This window comes from Oxyura jamaicensis, chromosome 5 (genome assembly GCF_011077185.1).
Source record: "Oxyura jamaicensis isolate SHBP4307 breed ruddy duck chromosome 5, BPBGC_Ojam_1.0, whole genome shotgun sequence".
Classification (NCBI taxonomy): Eukaryota; Metazoa; Chordata; class Aves; order Anseriformes; family Anatidae; genus Oxyura; species Oxyura jamaicensis.
The window spans coordinates 27,964,716-27,985,272 of NC_048897.1; the positions used below are offsets into that span (position 1 = coordinate 27,964,716).

Genomic DNA, 20,557 nt, shown 5'->3' on the forward strand with positions numbered 1-20,557 from the left:
TCTGGCACTAAAGCTACCATTCATAAACTTGAAAGGTTTTGGTAGTGTTTTTTAAAAAAAAGTTGGTTGTGTTTTAACTAGGGCTGCTATGATTTGCTGTTTCATAATCAATCCCAGCATTTTTTTTTCATTTTAAACACCAGGGGATTGCTTTGAAAAATCTTTGTTTGTAAAACAGGAAAAAAACCCTTCTCTGGTCGCAGAGAAAAGCTTGGAAGTGTGTGCTGAATGCAAGCTAGCATTTTGAAAATGTAACAGCAAAGGGCTCCTTAACTCCCTCATTCCTTCTTACAGCTTTGGGATCTCAGACTGGCAATACCATCATGGATATTTAGTATTACTCGGAACAAATGGATGGATGAGCAAAGTACTTATTGAAAAGCACTGTCCCAATGTTTTGACTACATTTGCATACTAAAGCTTTAGTTTTGAACATCTAACTGTATGTAATCTGTCTCTGCAGTCTTGAACTGATTTCTGTTCAAGCTGTAAAAAAAAAGAAAAGCTGGAATAAGGGGCGGAACCTTTGAAATTGCGCAGTTTTGCCACTCTCCCACCAGCAACTTTTAATGGGCCTTACTTCAGTGCTACACCAAACTACACAAACCAGACTTTCCCTGTCCCTCCTCTCACCTTGCACCCAGTGATTGTGGCTTTTGGGGATGCCCCTCAGTTTATCAGAGGGAACGGGGGCAAGGAAGTCAAACGATCTCCTGGGAGAACTAGGGGTCCAGTGCTCACTGCCTTTCAAGGGTTTTTATGTGGCTCTGGAAGCTTCCCTTGGTAACTCTCAGCCCGTCAGTTAAAAACAAAGTAGATGGTGGAAAGTTAAACGCTGCTATTGTAAAGCACCTTCTTAATTTTGAGCACACCTCTGAAGCTAAGTAGCAGCAATTAACAGGCCAGCCTTCTAATTACAGCACAGGAGCCTGTCTCCACGCTGGCAGTTAGCTGCCCTCCATCCCGCTCTGCTACTGTCCTTCACCACCTCTGGGACCTGTCTGAGCAACATCTTGGCCTCACCAAGGCTCAGGACTTGGGGCACTACTGAAGGCTTAAGAGGAGCCCAGCATGCCAAATATCTTGGTTTGGATGAATTGAGGCAGCTGGAAAGGGAAGGGAAGCAGCTAGGGGAAACTTTAGTCACCACCCAATGTAATCTTCCTTGGCATGACCCAAAGATGAAGCGGCAACACAGCCCGATCAGGGCCCATAACCATTTGCATCCTGACTTGATTGCTCTACAGCCATTTCTTTTCCTGCATCTGCTCTTCAAGGCTCTTCTAGGCCACTTGGTGGTGAATTTTATACAGTGAGTGGGCAATTTCCACTGCAGTGTATTACAAACCTCTCACAAACATTCCTCCCTGCTTCGGGAAAGAATGCTCATCCATCAAACACCTCGGTGCCATCCTGGCTTGCCATGTGCCGCTGTTATTTGCTTTGGCACTGCAGATCTCTGGGCAGCAGGCAGGCATGATCTTATTTTCCCCAGCGACAACATTGAACAAGGAAAGCATATAAATCATAGCAGTCTTGGGACTGCGTTCATTTATCCTGCAAAGAATGAGATGTTTATGTCTCGTACTTTTTTTTTTTTAAATAATGTTGTATTGCTGCTCTCATCTTTTCTTGCCTTGAGAAGGGACAGCACTGAAAACTTATCCAGCCTGGGCTCCTCTGAGTGAAAAGCAGCAGCTTTACCAAAGAAAACTTCATTTCCCACTCCCCTAGTGCTCCCCAGCCTGCAGGAGTCACCCTGGTTATCATCAGTGCTGTATTTCCATGTGTGCATGGCCAGATGCGAGCTCCTTGTTCCTCCTCTGCCTGGTGCAGATCCTGCAGCCATGAGCTGCTTCCACCCTGGCCAGGGGAAGATGAAAATGTAGACAAAATACTGTGCAATCCTGACCATGATATGCTCTACCACCTCAAATACAACAGAGGAAGACTGCACAAGGTGCCTGAGCCCTGTATGCCCTGGGGGAGACTGGAAAACTACCAGGAATAATGCAGTGCAGCTTTCCAAGCAACCCCTGAGGTGGCCAAAATGATCAGCCCAGGAGATTCTGCAAGAGTTTCTTCCCTGTGCAGTTTACAGTTTTCCCAAAGCACTTATTTTAATCCAGACCACCACCACCACAGAGGAAGACAGCATCTCCACAAAGCTTGGGGAAGAGAATACCCATATCACAAAGCAATACAGTTGCTCCAACACAGTTCTGAGAGCAAATTTCTCTTATAGGGAAAGTTCTCTTACAAATCCTGATTTCAGGCCACCGAACCAGGCACCACACATTCAGAAAGCAGAGCCAGGGCTCAAAGCATCACTTCTGCTTGCAAACAGGGCAGGTCCCACTGTCCTCCAGCTCCTCTGCATCACGCTGTCAGCCTGTGAAGCGCAGATGGCTCACAGAAAACAGAACCACAGTGAAAGCCCAAAGGCGTGCAAAGATACTGACTCCACATATTCAAGCAATAGAGTACAATCGTGGGCCCGATTTCATTCCTGTTCCCACATATTTGGGTTTTTCCTTTGATTTCAGTGGGATTTGGATTGATATATAGAATCTGAAAGAGCCATTTTGAGCTAAGGAAATACTGAAAACACTCTCACCTTCTTTGGGAGGTATTTAGACTGCCTCTCCTGCAAGGACTGTGCCAAGCTAAGGAAAGTAATGTACTCCTACCTGAGTGGGGCGCCTGGGAAAAATAAAGCAAAGGCCCCAGACTGTTGCAAGGCTAATAGACAAAACCTTGATTGAATGGTGACTGCAAATTTTATCCTGAATTTTATTAGTAGTATTAAGGGGAGCTGCTGAAGCATTCTTTGTTTCCTTAGCATCTTATCCAGTAGTCCCTGGAATGCATCTATGTCAATTGATATTTTTTCCCTGGGACACACATCTACACTGGCAGTTTCTAGCTTTGGCACAACAACACATCTCACAAAGGAAAAAAAAAAACAACAACAACATGAGAAGCTAAAAATAACTGACTGAAAACAAGAGTGTTTCGCGTGCCGTGGATTACCCTCCCTTCCTTTTCTGCGACCCTGATTTTCTTCCCAGTGACCAATGAGACAGTTTCTGATATTTACACAAGGTTTTCCCCCAAATAGGAGAAGTGGAAGATACTTTCTTGAATTACATTTATGAAAAATGCAGACATATATTTTAACAATCCAAAGTTCCAAAGTCTATGAAGATCTAGTGAAAATATTAGAATGCCAGACTGTGAATAGGACCAGAGTGGCAGCCCTTCCTCTCCACACTTTCTAGAAGCTGCTCACTGAGTCCAGCCTTAAGCTGGGGCGGAGACAGGCCACAGAAACTCCCAGGGTGAGCTAACACCAGTATCTGGTTAAGAAGAAACGTGACAGCCATCAGCCAGACTGGGAAGTTACCGCAAGCTCGTGCACGCAGGCATTTCACCAAGCATCTGCCCCACAGCGCCCTGCCCACTGACTCCCTTTCTGCTGAGCTCCAACCATCCTGAAATTAGGACCATTTCTGCAGCCTCATTCAAAGGCTCCGCCTTTATAGCTCAGCTTGTCTAAAGATAGTGCTGGCTAAACAAAGTTTAGCAGTGGAAGTGACTGTATTTGATGCAAGACGTATTTCAGAAAGCAGAAGGACCAGCACACAAGCCTGAAGAGGAATCCTGGATGCTTTCATAAGGGAAACTGCCTGCATCCTTAAAGAAGAAAGGAATAGAAGGAATGACCTTGAAATGTAAGTCATCCTTAAAAAAATGATACTTGCAAGGTTAAGTTCAAGATTTTTCTGCTTTATGTGCTAAATGTAAACCCTCAGGGGGTTTCTAATAGGTCTGTTTAGGCACCCTGCACAAATTTGCTGGGTGAAGAGCAACACATTTGACAGAAAGCCCATACAGTAACAGTGTGTTATTCTGCACAAGAACGACAAGCTTTCTAAACACTTATACAGGGCTAGAAAAGCAGCCATGACAGTACCTCCCCCCCATGTCTCTTGCGATGGCAGGAAGCTGGGCAAACTCCTTCAGGCCCTGCACAGCCAGCAGCTCACCCCAGTGCAGCATTTTCTAACACAGCAGCCACTGCCAGGACCAACATCTGCAGCGTCTCAGCACACATGATGCTCTTCAAAGAACTAAAACCCACTGGGTTGCCCAAGAATGCTTGGGCTGAAGTAATTAAAATGGCAATACAGTACTTTTTGGGGGAAGGAATTCATGTCAAGCAGCTCTGGCTCATTTCCAACACCAATTAATAGCAAATTGAATTCTTGTGCAGCTAAATAACACAGCTTCTGCCCACTGAACTTTCAGGTAACAACATTATATAAAAGGCTTAAAAAAAATGGACTCAGCCAGAGACCATGCATGCTGTTTCCCCCAGTACAGTCCATTCTATTCTCCCTTTTTTGAAAGTATTTGCATTTAAGTTCCTTTTGAGAGTGGTTTGGCAGCAGTAACTACAGCACACAATTCCACTGTCCACTCTAGAGATGTAATTGTTGTAATTTGGCTTTCTAGGCATGTGTTCTTAGATATCCAAGAAGGGGCAGCAGCAAATGCTGCCTAACAAGAAAAGCAAGCCAGTGCTCCCTTGCAAGACCCTTTTGTTTGCTCCCTTGAAGAAAAACGCACCAGCTGCTCCACGTCTTTGTGGAAAACAACAAAACTCCTTAAATTCATGGCACTGGGACTGGTAGCCCTGCATGGAGCTGGCACCTTCCTCTCTGAGTCCACACGCGCCCACCTGAGCCCCCAGTGGCTGCAAGTGTGCTGCCAATGCTTGCCCACTGCTCTGCTGGGGTTAGGGCACAGCTGTCTCCAGCAGGATGATCTCTGCATCGTTCAGGGCTGTTCAAGCATACAAGAAAAACGGTGGTGGTCGCAAACTGGGGTATTTCAAAGGGAAAAAATCAATAGGGAAATCTGGAAGCAAAGAAAAAAGGACACAGCTTGGTATTTTACTGTTACTGTAGTTCAGACATAGCAGAGGCTTAATGGGTAACGTAGAAAGCCATTCACAAAGTTAAAAATATTTCAGACCCTGCGAACCAGAGGGCAGGAAGATGATCCCAGCATTCTCCAACTTAATCTCATTTTCTAAGCACCAACTTCTGATCATTTCTTTTCACTGCTGCATACAGTACTTGAAAGTTTTTTGCATCTTCACTATACCCTTCTTTGTGTACCAGTGGCACACAAAGGATACTTGGGATGCTCTAACTTATTTCCATACGGTTGTACCAGCTGGTAAGCCACCTTTTACACAGCTGTAGATAGCTGCAATTTCATTGCAAGTAAGCATGCTCCCTTTAATAAGAGCAATCAAATACCAGGATTTGTAGGAAGTAACTTTTTCCCTTGACCTTTTTAGTACTGGCCAAATGTCAACAGATTATTAAAGGGCAGGGAGCACAATCTATGATAAATAATCTTTTGGTCTGGTGTGCAGCAACACAACGCCCCCTCCTCTCTGTCCAGACACGTACTTGAGTTTTCCAAAACAGCTCTGATTTATGGATTATAGATAACCAACAGAACCTGAGCGCCAAGTGCAATACCGTGGGTGAGCAGGGCTTGCTCAATTCCTGGAAGCCTACACAAGGATGGGAAAAGGAACAAAGAAGTACCAGCAAGAACATAGCCTTACTTCTGTAAGTGGCAGCTGCAAAATCACTGCTGGCATAACACATGCAATCTTTACCTGAAATACACCACCGTGGAAAATTGGAAAAGGCACAAAAACCCACGAGGCTGTCTCCAGGTCTTAAATCAACTGCAATGAGAGATTTAAGATTTTCAACCTACTTAACTAATCAAGGGCACTTAAAGCATCACCTGATCATAGACTGCAATTACTTACAGGGAGATGTCAGAAAGCTAGAAAAATGGAGCTAGAAAAAAGCCAATTAAAGTACACATCTTTTATTGTAAAGATAATTACCCTTCGAGTACTTTACTGAAGAGCACAAAAGAATCACCACCAGTAATTAAAATGCACTGCATGCTTAGGATGCATGCTGCAATTCAGCCATTAGTTACCAAACTCCAGGTAAGAATCCTGGGCTGAAACACCACAGCTTGCAAATGAAGTCAAATGAGATGGAGAGAACTGACAGCTCCGGCTTTAAAATCCAGGATGCAAATGAAAAAGGCTGAAGGGCCCAAAAAGCAAGCACCAGTCTTCCCATCCGAGCCTTCTCGGGCTTGCCCAGCACCACAGCCCACCGCACCGCGAGCAAACAGCAGGGCAGCCTGTGCCGCTTGTTGAACATTTCCAGCCCCTGAACACCGCTTTTATGCTCCACTTCATTCTGCTAAGGTCCATTTCCAAATGAGCCTGAAGAAAAACTGCTTATTGACTTCAGTAAAATAAGCCTTTTATTATTTCATATGCTGTTTCTTTTAGCGATATTCCAAACTAAAGAGTACAGATATTTACAATAGTGGAAGTCTCATCTGTAGTTCATCTCAGAGAGGCTCACTGAGCCAATGGCTTATGGCACAGTAGGACTGCCCATTAAAAATAGTACGGTATAATTCAAGGCTTCCTGCAGGCACCGTCTGTATGTGCAGCTCAGCTCATGCTAGAAACATTATTAAGAGCTACAGTATTAAACTCACCATTTAATTTTTATTTGATGTTAAATGAAAGCAAAAGAGCATGACTAAAAAGCAGCAGTGGAAGAAAAAACATAGACCTGAAGATTCCCCACTAGCTTTATCTAGAGAGCAAACAAACATCCTCTGCCTCGGAGGGAGCAGGCAGACGAGCCCAAATAACCTGGCAAAGAGATCAGACCCTCTGAGTCTTGTAGGTGAACAAAGGTAAACAAATAAAACCACCACCCCAAAACTTACTTGGCGTTCATTATTTTCCTGATGGAGACAGAAGTTCAGGGATGGAAGCCATCTCCCCACAGCTATACAAAGTCCATGACAGAGGCAGGAACTAACCCTGAACTCCTGAATCCAAAGCCAAACTCCTTAACCACAAATTGTCCTATTTCCAGTGCCTCAACCTGTCTGAGTCCAGAAGTAGCAAGCTACAAGGTTGAGGGAGGGAACAGAGAATTTCTCAGGAATATTTTTGACCCACCTAGAAGCAGACAGCAGCAGTATCGCAGCCAAACTCATCGGTGCAAGGCTCCCATACTGCAGCCCACAGAACAAGGCAATGAACTTCGAGTGCTCACAATCCTCAGCTTTCTGAAGTTCAAGTGGGGCTGACGCAGACACCTATTGAAGCAGGCAAAAAGCCCTGTGTTGCTTAATGCTCTTTAAACAGGGCACTGGAGAGCTCAAGAGGTGAAATCACACTGCCTCCCCCCGGAAGCGACTGTTTCACATCCAGCCTGGATCATAAGGGTCTGGTGCAATAACACAGGCTCCTGACAGACTTGGAGAGGCAGGAGAACAGCCCAAACACAATTCCCAGCAGACCAATACTCACAGTGGACAAGTCCCTCTGGATCAGCTTGGCAGCAGTCCTAGGAGGACAGCAAGAAGAGCCAGCAGAGGGACTATCACAGAGAAGTGGTGTCCTGGCCCCCAGGGTGGCGAGGTGAATTACCAAGGGAGCACACTACAGCCTCCACTTAACAGCTTCAGCTTCTGAAGACAGCCCAGTGAAATCCTGTCCCAAATAAATCACTTTTATCCACATGGAGAGGCAGGGCATGCTTGCAGCAGCTTGACGTTCACAGGTGACCGCTGCCATTCCCGTTGGCACTAAGCATGCCCAAACAAAGAGCTGGTGAGCTCCCACAGGGGCTCCACAACCCTGCACGCACTCCACCTTGTGATCTGGCAACCAAGCAGGGGAGCCAGGGGGAAGCAGCCATGAGCACAGGCTGCCACAGCTCCAGCCTGCAAGAGCAGCGGAGGCAGGCGCTGGCAGCTCGTACAGGGACCTGAGCTGTCGCAACCCGCTCTGAGCACGGAGCGGCAGCCAGCTCCACCTTGCCCTGCAGCACGGGCAAAGCACAGGAGGGACTGGAGCCTCCAAGGAGCTGTGTTGTGACCCAGGGCCTTGTGAGCTGACTCCCACAGCAGCATTTAGGGCTGTGCACCTGCTTCCATAGCTCCAGGCTAGGCTTGAAGTCACAGACAGGTTCTTCGCTCTGTTTCCACCACCACTTTCCCTCAGAGCACCTACTGTTTCCTTCCACAAACTGCTGCAGCCCTGAGGTGCAAACGGCAGCAAGGTCTTCTGGCAAAACCCAGGAGGCAGCGATAGGTCATTAAGGACCACATTAGGGCAGATTTTCTTTCCAGCTGGAGCAAAACTTCAATCTCATTTCTTTCCTTGTCACAGCTATGGTAATACTGCACAACTACTCATTATCTTCATCTTAGCTAGAAAAGCCCCTTTCAATTTAGCACTTAATATAATTATGGAAAATTAAATAGTGTTTAGAAAAAACCCTTACTTTTCCAGACCTATTATCTTACCTCTGTGAAACTATCAGTTAGAAGTGGATCTAACTATTAAACAATAGGGTTTTGTATCTATTCAGTGAACAGAAAAGTGAGTTATTAGACCAAAAATCATTTAAATTCTGTGTCCAAATTCAATACTGCATCTTCAAGGGAAAATGGTAGAACCTTAGTGATAGCACAATGCCCCTTTCGCACTGTGGAAACCTGAACACCAATTCTCTGTTCATGTACCATAGTGGAGCTTCCTTTTTTTCTAAGAGGGAAAGATTTGTATTTCACTAAATAACAAAGCACATAATGGCAATTACTTGCCTTCAGCAAAAATTATCTCTGGCTAGAGATTTATTGTTGACTTGATTTCTTTTTGAGACACATGCAGGAAGAAAGCAATTGGCTGCTATGAAGTCAGCGGGAAAACACACTGAATCCCAGGGGGTCAGGAGATCAAATGGGGGAGATTTCCAGGAGGAAATCAGGTAAGGAGCCACATGCATTGACATGTCACCCTATAAACTAAGTGGTAAAAGCTTGGACTATTCAGCTCTGCAAGCACTGACAAACAGTCAACAGTCTCACAAACAGTCTGGTTCAAGCAATTCAATGCAGTCAACGTGACTTCACTTGCAAGGACAAATTGCAGACATGGATTTCATGCCTTCATCTGTACCAGGGAAGGCTGTGAAAATCCCAAACGGAACATTCCTAGAAGCACAGCCAGTTTTAAGCAATTAATTTCTACACCACTATTTGAGGGAAGAGGGGAAAAAAAGCAATGCATCTAACAAGAGGTATCTAAGAGGCAGACAGATCTTGGTAGGGTCAATCTATGTTCTCAGAAATCAAACACTGGCCTGTAATACAGGAATTGATATGAGAAGCATCATTTTGAACACAGTGCAAGCATACCAGCCACAGGGAATAAGATATTAAGCAGGAAGCATCCTTATCATGTTGTTGTTCAACAATTGGAAGAACATTACCAATAATTAGAGCCAGCACCAGAACTGCTCTCTGCCAACCAGGGATCTTGTTGGGAACAGCAAGGTTTGTATTAATACAATGAAGTCAAACGACAGCAGCTTTATAGCAGAGAGCAACCCTGTATGTTTCTGAGAAAAAGAATCGTTAGCTCCATGGGAATTATTGCAGTTAAATTGCTTCTGAGTCACATTGGTTGTTGCTCAATGTCTCTCACTTGGTGCCTACCTACCTTTTATTTCCTCATGAGGATGCACCTGTTCAGAGAAGAGGAAAAAATGGCACTGCTGCACCCTCTCAGCTAAATGAGTTATCGTTCAGTATCTTGCTGACAAAATGGGATTATTTTCATTTACGTTACAGAACAGCCTTGCAGAAGCCAAGGGCATGCTACACTAGTCATTGTGTGAACTCACAGCAGGAGAAAGACCTTGACACCACAGGACCTGTAATCCAGGCAGGCAAACCAAGACAAAAAAGGCATGTGCAGGTGACATAACCTTCTCAGGGGCATCTGTGGACAGAAAAGGCATCCACACTTCTCAGGCATGCTCATGGCTACAGCATCCTCCTTCACAGTGCACCTCCTCCTCTTGCAACAGACAGCTTTCAGCACCTACGCTGAGGGCTCCACAAGCCAGAACACAAACACCAGCTAAGAAAAGCGGGGTTAGGTGCCTGACAGTCTGGGCTTTGCATACACAGCCTCTAGCCCTACCCATAGCCAGAGTTCCCAGGGTCTACTGCAGTGCGTCGGTGTGTGAATAGGTGAGCAGAGGGTACTGCAGTGTGCCTTCCATGGCACTGAGTAACAGCAGAGTGATTACAGGCAACAAAGCCTGCGTGGATCAGACAAAAACTTATGGCCCATTTGCATTCAGTGAGCCTGAACTGAACACACACAAAAAAACAGTCCGTTTGTATTCATCATTTTCAGAATGCCTCCTTTTCATGATGGTGCTGCTGACAGCAGGACAAGGAGGTTGGACCAAATTAACAGATGCTAAGAGAAGAAAAAATTTAAACCAAACTCAAAGCCACCAAGATAGCATTTTTCATGCTTAACACACTGAAGTCCTGCTCTAGACTGACAAGAACAGAGCACCACAGAAGGCAGCTTAAATTACTGTTGTGCCCACTGGTGTTGGAACTGGTATGGTGCATTCAGCATCCACTGAAAGCTTCATAATCCAAGTGAAGATTCAGTACTTTATGGGGAAAAACCACTGGCATTGCTCAGACCTGAACAGTCCCTGACCCACTTATGAAAGGAAAGGTCGTGAAACAATCTGCAAATCCAGGTTTCTTTCCTTAGCAAGGTAAGGAGAAAAAAGTTATTCACTATCAACAACCATCAGGATTGCAGCACTGTCAAAGTGTTTTTCCCCCCAAAGCAGTATAGCAAGAAGAGGCAGAAAGATTTATCTTAGAAGATATAAATCTCATCTGTTTGCATCCGTGCCAGGAGCTTACCAGAATAAACCCCATTGGCCCAGCATTAATTCCAGTGGTAATTTCACATTCAGCTTCCAGGGATTTTACAGATGAGCCAGCAGCAATTCCCCAAGCAAACTGCACAATAGTTGATAGAGTGTCAAAAAACCTCGGTCACCTCCCTCTATCACATAAGGGATTCTCTCCTGATGCTGAAAGTCGTGCTAAAAAAAGAAAAAAGATGACTTTTAAAGAAAACAAAATAATCTTCTCTTTCTGTCAAGATTACCCACAGTGAGTAATAGTTACCCACACCGTGCTATGGAGCAGAGCTCCCTTCCTCTCCTCAATGGGACACAGCAATTGCTCACTGCCAGGAGAGAATTCCCTGTCACTGCCATCTGAAGAAAGAGCAAGACAATTGAGCAGTGTAACACCAGCGTAGGTTTCTCACTCTTAACTGGTACTGAACAACACAGGTAACAAAAGCCAAGCTCTCTGCAGCACTGAAGGTGGGAAGGAGCAACAACGCTACCAGCTGTCTGGAACAAACTGCATTAGCATAGAAATTAAAAGTACCTTTTTGAGCAACCTCATGTTTTTGCTGTAGGCAAACTAAAAAGCTACACGACTCCACTTTTGTGCTCAAAGTGCTGGGTTGGGAAGCAGAAAGACCAAGTTCATGGTGAAGCTCTCCACTCAACAACAGAACGAGGCATCTCTTCACTCAGTGCCTCTCTTCTGCATCTTACATGGATAAGCAGCAAGTCAGCTTTTATCCTAGCCTTTGCTGATCAATTTAGACAGCATGTCCTTTGGGACTCTACTACAGCAGCATCCCACTCAGGGAATACACAGAGAATTGCTATTGCATTATTCCTTGGGGGTACTATTTCACATTGATTGATTCACTGACAGATTAGAGAGGATGCAGCAGGCAGACTCGGTGTTTTTCTCCACAGCGGTAGCTGCACACATCCGAGCTTATCAAGGACCCTTGTATTCCTCTTTTGTCTCTAGTCAAAAGATTTTACACCGATACTGGAACCACGAGAATAGCCACCATGTTGCCAAACGTCAAAATTCACACAGCCCTGCAGCCCATTCACAAGCAGCCAGAGCTCAGCCAAGAGTTTAACAAAACCTACCCCAGGATTTGTTGTTTAGCACACGGTTATAGAAACTGGCCCACAGCATGGGCCTCAGTGGCACACCAGTTCAGACAAGAAGCCTTTAAGCATTCATGTACAGACAGTAAGAATAATCTTGTCAACCTAGAACAGCATTTATTAATTAATGCATTAATTTAAACATTTAAATCCTTTAGTTCAAGGGCAGCATAAAAGAAACAATGGCACAACTTCAACTGTAGTTCTGCAAGCACAGCACAAAACCACCTGAACCTATAGAACAAGGGATATGGCTGGATTTTTATCCAGGTTGCAAAAACAAAGCAACTGGACTATTCTGACCTGAGAATAAATCCACCTCTCACACTGCTGTCCTTTTGTGACGGCAAGAAACCACGTAAGAGTAACTCTTACCACTCTGCTGGCAGCTGCTTCCCATTTTGCAGAATTCCCCTCTAACGCCTTCATCTTTTGGTATCAGCCCAATGCAAGCACAAAACCTCAACACCTTGGAACAGTACTCCACTACTTCAGAAGCGTGGACATCAGTGAAGCAGTCTCAGCTTTTGAGTCCTCTGCGATAAAACCCTTGCGGTCAGCAGCATTATGGCAGGAACACTTTGCTGGCTCACCTGATCTCACATCTGGAGGAAAGTGTTGACAAACTCACTGTGCTCCAGCCACCTCCAGGGTCATAGCAGACAGAAGCATTTCAACAAGGAGTGTCAGAGCTGCTGCTGTCTGAGGGCCGCCTTAAAAATACTCAGTATGCTAAGATGTGTTGTGTCCAATTAGCATCACAGCAGAAGCACATGGGTAAGAGATTTTGCAGGCAGGAAAGCTGTTCCTGGAGAGCAACCAATCAACACTGGAGGAGGCAGGCACAAGGCCTTCTTCCTTCTCTCCTTCCAAGAGGAAACCAGGGCAGCACATAGCCAGCTTTGAGGAGCAGCACTCAGCGTGGCCTCTGGGACCCAGCCCTCCGCAGAAGGCCTGGGCAGGCCAAATACTGCTCCTCAGCCCTCCGCAGAGGCTCAGCTTATCAAAGGGTGTTTTTCAGGATGACTGTCTCCTTCCTCACACAGCCAGAAGAAGCCACAGCACTGGGGAGGGGCTGGGTGAGGCCAGAACCTGTGATTTAGACACAGCCCGGTGCAATTAAACGTGCCGCAGCCACACTGCTCCATAGGCGCTGCGAGCTTCACATGCAGCAGTGGCGCCTGGGAGCAGCTGGCTTGCTCTGCCAAGCCTGGTGCTGCGCAAAGCAGAGTCGGCACCAGGAGTAAGCAAACCCAGCCTAGTGCTGGGGCTGGCTGTCATATCAGGTCGCTGTCATTCCTGCCCAAACCCACACACACCTGGCATGTGGACTGTCTGTTCCCCTTCCCTGAGCTGCTGCTTGGGTTTCCTTTACCTTAGTAACCACGGCAGGGGCACACCGACACCTCCAGCGCACTGCCAGAGATGTGTCCTGTGGAAGAGCGGAGGTGTGAGGAGTGGCGCTCCTGACTGACTGAGAAAGCACTGTGCTCTCAAGGCTCCAGAGGCAGGCAGGCCAGGAGAAGAAACACCAAATGCTGCCTTTTACTGAATAAGACAGCGAGGTCAAACAGCACAAACCCATGCAGTTGCAGAGGGAGTTCAGTGCCCCTTGGCTCAGAAGCAGCTGACATACATCAGGACAGTTTCATTTTTCAGGGAAGTCTCATTTTTGCCTCTTAAGCCCCTGATCCAGCTGTAAAGCACTGGCAACGCTGACAATCTCTCAGCCACCTCCTGCGGACAGCAGGCCCCTTAGATATGAAACAAGTCTGACCTGATCCAGATTGATGTAACAAAAATTTCCACCATCTACGAACGTAATATGAACTTAAGTCTGAGTTTGCTCTGAGCACACACAGCTCGCAGCTACAGACATCGCCCATCGCAGACTCCAGGAGCAGCCTCTCCCCAGAGGCACCCCACACTGCAGTGCTGCTCTGGTCACCGAGCCACTCACCTCCTGCTGCAGCCCCAAGAACACCCCGCTAATCACCAGCACTGGAAACCAAGCCACCTGCACTGCACACGCCTCCCTCCCACTCACCTGATGAATCAGTGTTGCAATACAGCACTGAGAAATTAAATTAAGTACCATGAAAAGATTACAGCAGTAAATCCTCCTTTCGGTTACATTCAAGTAACACCACGATTAAATCATTCCTTAGCTTCGCACTCTCTGCTTCAGACTTGAACAAGCTGTGGGCAGAGCTAAGGCCTGCGTTTCTTGCCTCTAATCACAGAGCTGCCATCCCTGCCTTGGGCAGTGGCAGCACAAAGTGACCCCTGGTGCCGCACCTGAGTCCCCCGGTGCCCCCACATTGCTCAGAGCTCTCCCCACCGGGCTGAGGACAGCATACGTGCAGGGTCACCTGCCACCCCACCGAGCAGAGAATGCCCATTCTCCGCTTTCATAGCTTGCCACATGCAGAGAGGAGCTGCTGCAGCACGACTCAAGGCTCATCTCATCTCCCTCCCCATCACACCTCTGGGGACACCTGCTGCCAAGGAAAGGTGGCAGCTGGGGACACATCCAACACAGGGGCTGCTCTCTGCTGCACACACTGTGCTCAGTATCATCATCCTGTGCATCTGCACGAGAGAGGGCAGGAAAATTTTGACCCGAAAGATATCACTGCAGCTGGATGAAGCAAGGAAGTAACTGTATGGCTTACAGACAGTTTCCTCCTCGCTTATGTTCAGCAATTACAGAACTTGAGGTTTGTGCAACAACATGGTTTCTTATCCAGCAGACATTTAAGTTTGTGCTTCATATCTCCAGCAATACCGCCTTGCTTCATGCAGCTCAAGCCAAAAGCATTCCCAAACTCAGGTCTACGATCTACCTGGTTTATAGACAGCGGCGTATATGGTCTCCAGCACAGTATCCTTTTGAGTTCCTATAGGAAAGGTAATTACCAACCTCATTTACACTTAAGCAATTAGTATCAGTGAAGACAGCCTCCTGTTTCCTTGCCATCCTGGAAGAAGTACCTTACAAACAGGCTCCACCAACCAGATGTGCCCGTGGGGCTGAGAAAGCAAAGCCCCCCCGAGAGCCCATAGCCCCCCCTGTGCCGGCCACTCGCCTCCACCCAGCCCCAGCGTGCTGGGACCCCACCCAGGGGGCACCCCGCAACTCCCACTGCCAAACCCCAACCCACAACAGGAGCACGTTGTACAGAAAAGCGGATAGCCTGCCCGTGCAGGGGAGACAGGCTGGCTTTGGGAAGAATGGGTCCATGGGGCTAATTTGCTTTTAGGGGTTATTTTGGGGTTGAAGGCTTTGGGTGGCATTTCCTTAGGGGGTGGCTTTTGGGAGGGATGCAGCCAAGCTGAGGCTGGAGGTGGGGGATACCCAGTATGCCTTACCTGGTCGGGGCGTCCCAGGCCCCGTGCGGTGCCACCTTCAGCACCCTGCACCCCACCGTGCCGCTCACATCGCCGCCAGGACACACATGGGTTCGGGTGGGGGGGACACGCGTGGGCCCCCGGAGCAGCGAGCTCAGAGCGGTGGCCGCAGCCGGACAGCTGCTCGGGGGAGGCGGCGGTGGCAGGAAATACCAAAAGACTGATCCAACCACGCTAGGGAGGGAGGGAGGGAGGGAAGAAAGGGGGGAAGAGAGGGAAAAAATAGAAGGGGAGGGAAAAAAGAAGGAGGAAAAAAAAGAAAGGAAGCGTGCAAAACGCGGGCGGGATCAGCACGGAGCGGGCATGGAGCTCAGCTCCATTCTCCCCCTTCCCCCCAGCTTGGTTCTTCCTTCTCCCAGGCACAGGGAGAGGCTGAAGCTAAGGCAAGACACAGGGTAAATAAACAAAAGCAGGAGCCCTGAACAGCAATGAGGCACCCACAGCCCCGTGCAAGCGGACAGCTGCCCTTTGGTGCAAGGGAGCAGAAAAGCCAACCCAGAGAAGCCCCCACCCCAGAGCCCTCCAGCTGCAGGAGGGCTTGGCCCCAGCACCCAGCCACACATCTGCCCCATCACGGTGACTCAAAGGTGCCTGCATGATACTCGACCATGAGGCACTGGCATGCTCCTAGCCCTATGTCTGTAGCTGGAGCAATAAAATCAAGCCAGTGGCGAGCACGGACTCCCAAGTCCCTCGAGATAAAGGCACCAGGCAGGCTGTGACAGCCCTGGTGGCAGCCTGTCAGCCCCCCAAGAGGATGCGGCTTTACAGGCAGCACGGTACCTGGCACAGGACCACCGTCTCTGAGCTGCACGACCACACGCAGGTTCCACAGCTCAATGCTGGACCAAGAACGGGAGGCAAAGCAGGACTTCTCTCTGGAAGAGAGAAACCAAATGTCCTCCCCGACTTGTGGCAGCAGCAGCAGAATCAAAAGGCACCCAACTTTCTGAAAGCAGTATCACATGAGGGGATGTGACCAATACGCACATCTGACTTTCGTCGCTGGCTCTGAGTCACCCATTCACAGCTGAGCCCGCAGTGCAAAGTGCAGCGTGAAGCTCAGACTCACGCTTCTGAAACCAGAAGTGTTAAGCCAGACGCCCCAAGTGCTCCACTAGTCTGTCCTCTGCACATCAGCTAGATGTATTTTCTCTTTAGCATGTGCAGTCCCCAAGCTGAGACCAAGACCCATCAGCTATGACACGCCTCATGATGCCAGCAAGCCAGCTTCCAGCTCTGAAGAGCAATGACTCTCCTAAATGAAAACATCTCCCAGACTTAAGAAAGAACCTGGAATTCATCCAAAGCTGCAAGCTTAGTTTGCACAAGGACAGTTTCTCCCATCCACAGCCTCTGGCCAACCCATGGACTACAAAGGGCTCACCCTGCACCATTTACACCCACATACCTAGCGTTAGCCACTAGCAGCAGCTGATCTCCTGGGGAGCTTGGCAGGACACAGAGGAAAACTCACTCACTGTACCTGGCTGGGAGCATTTCATGACATTGGAGAAAAAGTTCAGCATTTATTTTCACTCTTTCCTAGAAGTTCTAGCACAAGACAGAACTATAAACAGGTCATAAACTAGACTATAAACAGATCAAGTATGCTGGGGCTGCCCTCTATGCTCAGAGAAACTGAGACCAGCCCAGTGCTCTGCAGAGCACACCCACACTGGAGGCTGCGGGCACAGGCACTGACTGCCCTCACCCACAGCAAAGTGCCTAGATCCATGCGTGGGGACCAAGTCCCCAGCCCCAGCATCTCTTCTTCAGATGACGGGCCAGAGAGAGAAAACATCCAGCTGAGCCTCACAAAGAGGCCAACAAGCCCAGGAACCCCTCCATGCCCACTACTACTCAGGGAGCTGTCCTGGGCCTTTTCTTCCTATTAAACAAGCCCCAGAATCACTTGCATTGGCAGGCAATTATCAAATTCACCTGTAGCCATAGTGATTTCTGCCATGATCTGCAAGGTGTAGAGTGTTACCAGGATTCCAGCTGCCTTCAAGTTGGTTGGGATTTTGTTCTAATCCTCACCACAGTTTTACCCTTAGGGCAAGCCTGAGTGATGTGGCAGGGCATGGAGGTGCCAGGGCCCTCTCGTCCCCCCAGCTCAGGGCACCAGCAGGCAGAGCCACTGTGCTGGAGGTGAAGCAGCTTGCCCCTGGTTGCTCCAGGCCATGCCACACCGGGTTCTTCTGCATGTCCCCACGCCCTTTACACTTCTTCACTCAAATGTAGCCAGGAAGTTTGCCAGCACCTTGCCTGGTCCAAATGGCTTTTCTATTAAACCATGGGTTTGAATCGATCCCGCTGTCTGTATCCAGAGTAGCTTTAGACCAACTTTGGCAGCGGATGTGGCTCCTTGGCTACTGTCATTGATACAGAGGTCTCAGGTTTATAGCATCCCTACATGAATCACAGCAGGATTCAAAGTCCATTTCCTAAAGACTGCACTTTTAAAAGTTGGTGGCATTTTGGCTAAAGCTTTCCAGTAAAAGGATTTTCTTCTCAGGAAATCATTCCACAATTATTATTTCACCTGCTGACTGCCAAGTCACCACACAGAACTCATTTGATAAAACCTGAGCATGCAAAAACGCTCCAGTAAAAACAGCTAGAGGTCGTGATAAGGCACACACTTAATGCTTTCCTATACGCTCTAGGATGATGCATGTGACATCAGGAAATAAACAAAGCAAAAGGTTTGCCAGTTAAACTGCAAATGATTTGTAAGTCACACTGAACCATTAGAGCAAATTTACATCAGACTGATGTTTTGCATCATGTGGCCATGGTATTTCTGATGTGGTCCAGGGAGCCCTGAAATTGGATTTGCTGTGCCTTCAGACCTTGCACCAGACGGGTCCTCGGACTCTGGGTTAAACACGGTGAGTTACACCCGTCGCTTCCCTGCCTGTCTGCCAAAGACAGGACCTGGACCTGTGCTCTCCCTTATAAACCCCCCACAGAAAAACCACACGAGCACTGATATTTTTAAAGACTGCTTTCAACAGCCCCCTAGTGTCTGTTTGGTTAACAGCTATTCAGAAGTTTGGTCTCTGCTGCTTATGATTGCCCTGCCTGCACCGTCCGTGCAGCTCTACCTGTGCTGGCCGTAAAACCCTCCTGCAGCAGCTGTGTATTACAGAGCTCATGGCCCCACTGTCTGTGCTAACAACACCTGAGCTTCCTTGCTGAAAGCAAATTCATCAGTGTCCCCAGATATGATAAATCCCTTTGACAAGAGACCTGTGACGGATGCACCCACCAGTTAGGGCTGAGATCCATTTTGGCTTCACTTCTCTTTTGCAAGAAACCAACCCTCCTTTTAGAGGGTCTGCAGCTGTGATATTTTCTTTGGGCATTTGCCAGCGTTCACAACACTTACCTTTCGCACCACAGCAATAATACTCTGTCCTAAGAGGGCTTGTAAACTGGTGTGGGCTCTATGATAATCAACAGTAAGGAAAACAGCAAAGCACAATAAACTGTAGTGCTGGGAGAGTGAAATCAGAGTGACTCAGTTGTGTTGCTCCAGACCTTCCAATCCAGAGTGTAATAGTCTGGGCACTTAAAAATGACATCTAATGTATTTTTAAGACAATCCTAAGGAGATATGTGACAACACAGTATCAGTGCTGTTTAAAAACTGTGATAAAGGGAGCCAGAGAGTTGAGCTGCAGCAACAGACATCACTCAGTCCTTTCAGGTCCTTTCAGCAGCCTACCGTTTACTCTAGGAAATGACTACAAGACCTTTCTCTGCATCTTCCTCCTTGAATCCTTCACCTTTTGCTAACTGCTGAGCTCCTCTTCACCCAAACAGAAATTACCTATGTGAAATGCAAATACGTACTCATTTTGCAGTGTCCACAAGACACCAGTTATGCTTTCCTGTATCTCACAACATATCTACAGCAGTTTTACTAGCTCCTGCTTATGATTAAAAAGGTTATTAAATACCATAAAAGCCATCAGATATATTTATTAGCCTCCATTAAAAAATGGAAATTGAGAGGAACAATCATATTCATATCATTATAATTAGTACAACGTCTCTATATCCATAACCACATTAATCAGACATCACATGAATGGCTGTTAGCATTGCAAGATGCTTGCCCTTAAGCCCATGACACACAGCGAGACAAGAAGCAGGAAGCTTTAAAACAAATGAGTTAAAAAAGAAGTTATTGAACACAAATCTTTATCTTTAGGCATAAACTTGAACACAGCTGTATACAATTAATGATATGAAGAAGATCACTTTTTACCCGCATGCGTTTTCCAGTGCAAAGCTCCTTGGCAAAAATATTTGATGCCATTGCTGGATAGAGCAGGAGTCCCTTGTTAACAGGTAAGTGCTGTGTCTGTTTAAAGCTCAAAAAAAATGAGTCCACAGCAAAATGTTTGCTTATTTTACATTTTGAAAAACAGAGCTACTGCTAAACCAGGTTCCTAATTGCAAGTTTGCTAGAATGGGTCTCTGGGGAAGTCAGAAAAAACACAAACAGCTCCCTGGGAGCTGCTGGAGATTGGAGTCCTCTTGTGGCAAAAGGCAGAGGAAATTTTTCAGAAAATGGTGACTGCTGAAAGTTGGGGCTCTACACGGGAGGCTGCATGGTGAAAAACAAATACAGGGAATATCAGCTTGGCAAAGACTTTCACGTCACGCTGCAGAGCATAAAAGCATCAGCGCGAAGATTTCACAGCTGGCAGTGGGCAAGCATCAAAAGGAGCAAGATGCCACCACGTTTTGATACTGCAGGCTGCACTTCTGTTTATTTTAGCAGCTCGTGTCTGTTAGCGTGTGTTCCCTGCTGAGATTATGTTTCTGGCTGTTTTTTTTTTTCCCTCCGTCAGCAGAGGTAATTTTTCCTGAGTGTTTCAATAGTGAGAACTATTCTCCTGGCTAATATATTCACCATGCAATACAGCAAGCCAGCTACTGTCCTTCTTCTTGCCAGCCTGCTGCTGAGTTGGGTGAATAACGCAATCTGAGTATCTTGTTTAGATCTCACTGCTCTGTATTTTATCTTTTCTGCTGCATCGTTTTCTACCTGCAGGGACTACCTGCAGTCCCTGTGGACTGCCTAGAGTTCAGCTTAGGAGACGTTG

The 20,557-nt window shown here is 47.2% G+C and overlaps 1 protein-coding gene across 2 annotated transcripts in view; it reads right to left on the minus strand.

Annotated features, from left to right (window-relative positions):
• The window catches only part of OSBPL5 (oxysterol binding protein like 5), a 159,453-nt gene that overhangs the window by 115,241 nt on the left and 23,655 nt on the right, over positions 1–20,557 (minus strand). The window contains exon 1 of one of the 2 annotated variants that reach the window (XM_035327361.1): positions 15,393–15,600. The exons of the other annotated variant lie outside the window; for it this stretch is intronic. The gene's annotated coding sequence lies outside the window, so the exon portion shown is untranslated. Of the gene's footprint in view, positions 1–15,392; positions 15,601–20,557 lie in introns of those variants that run through there. 2 annotated transcript variants of the gene reach the window in all.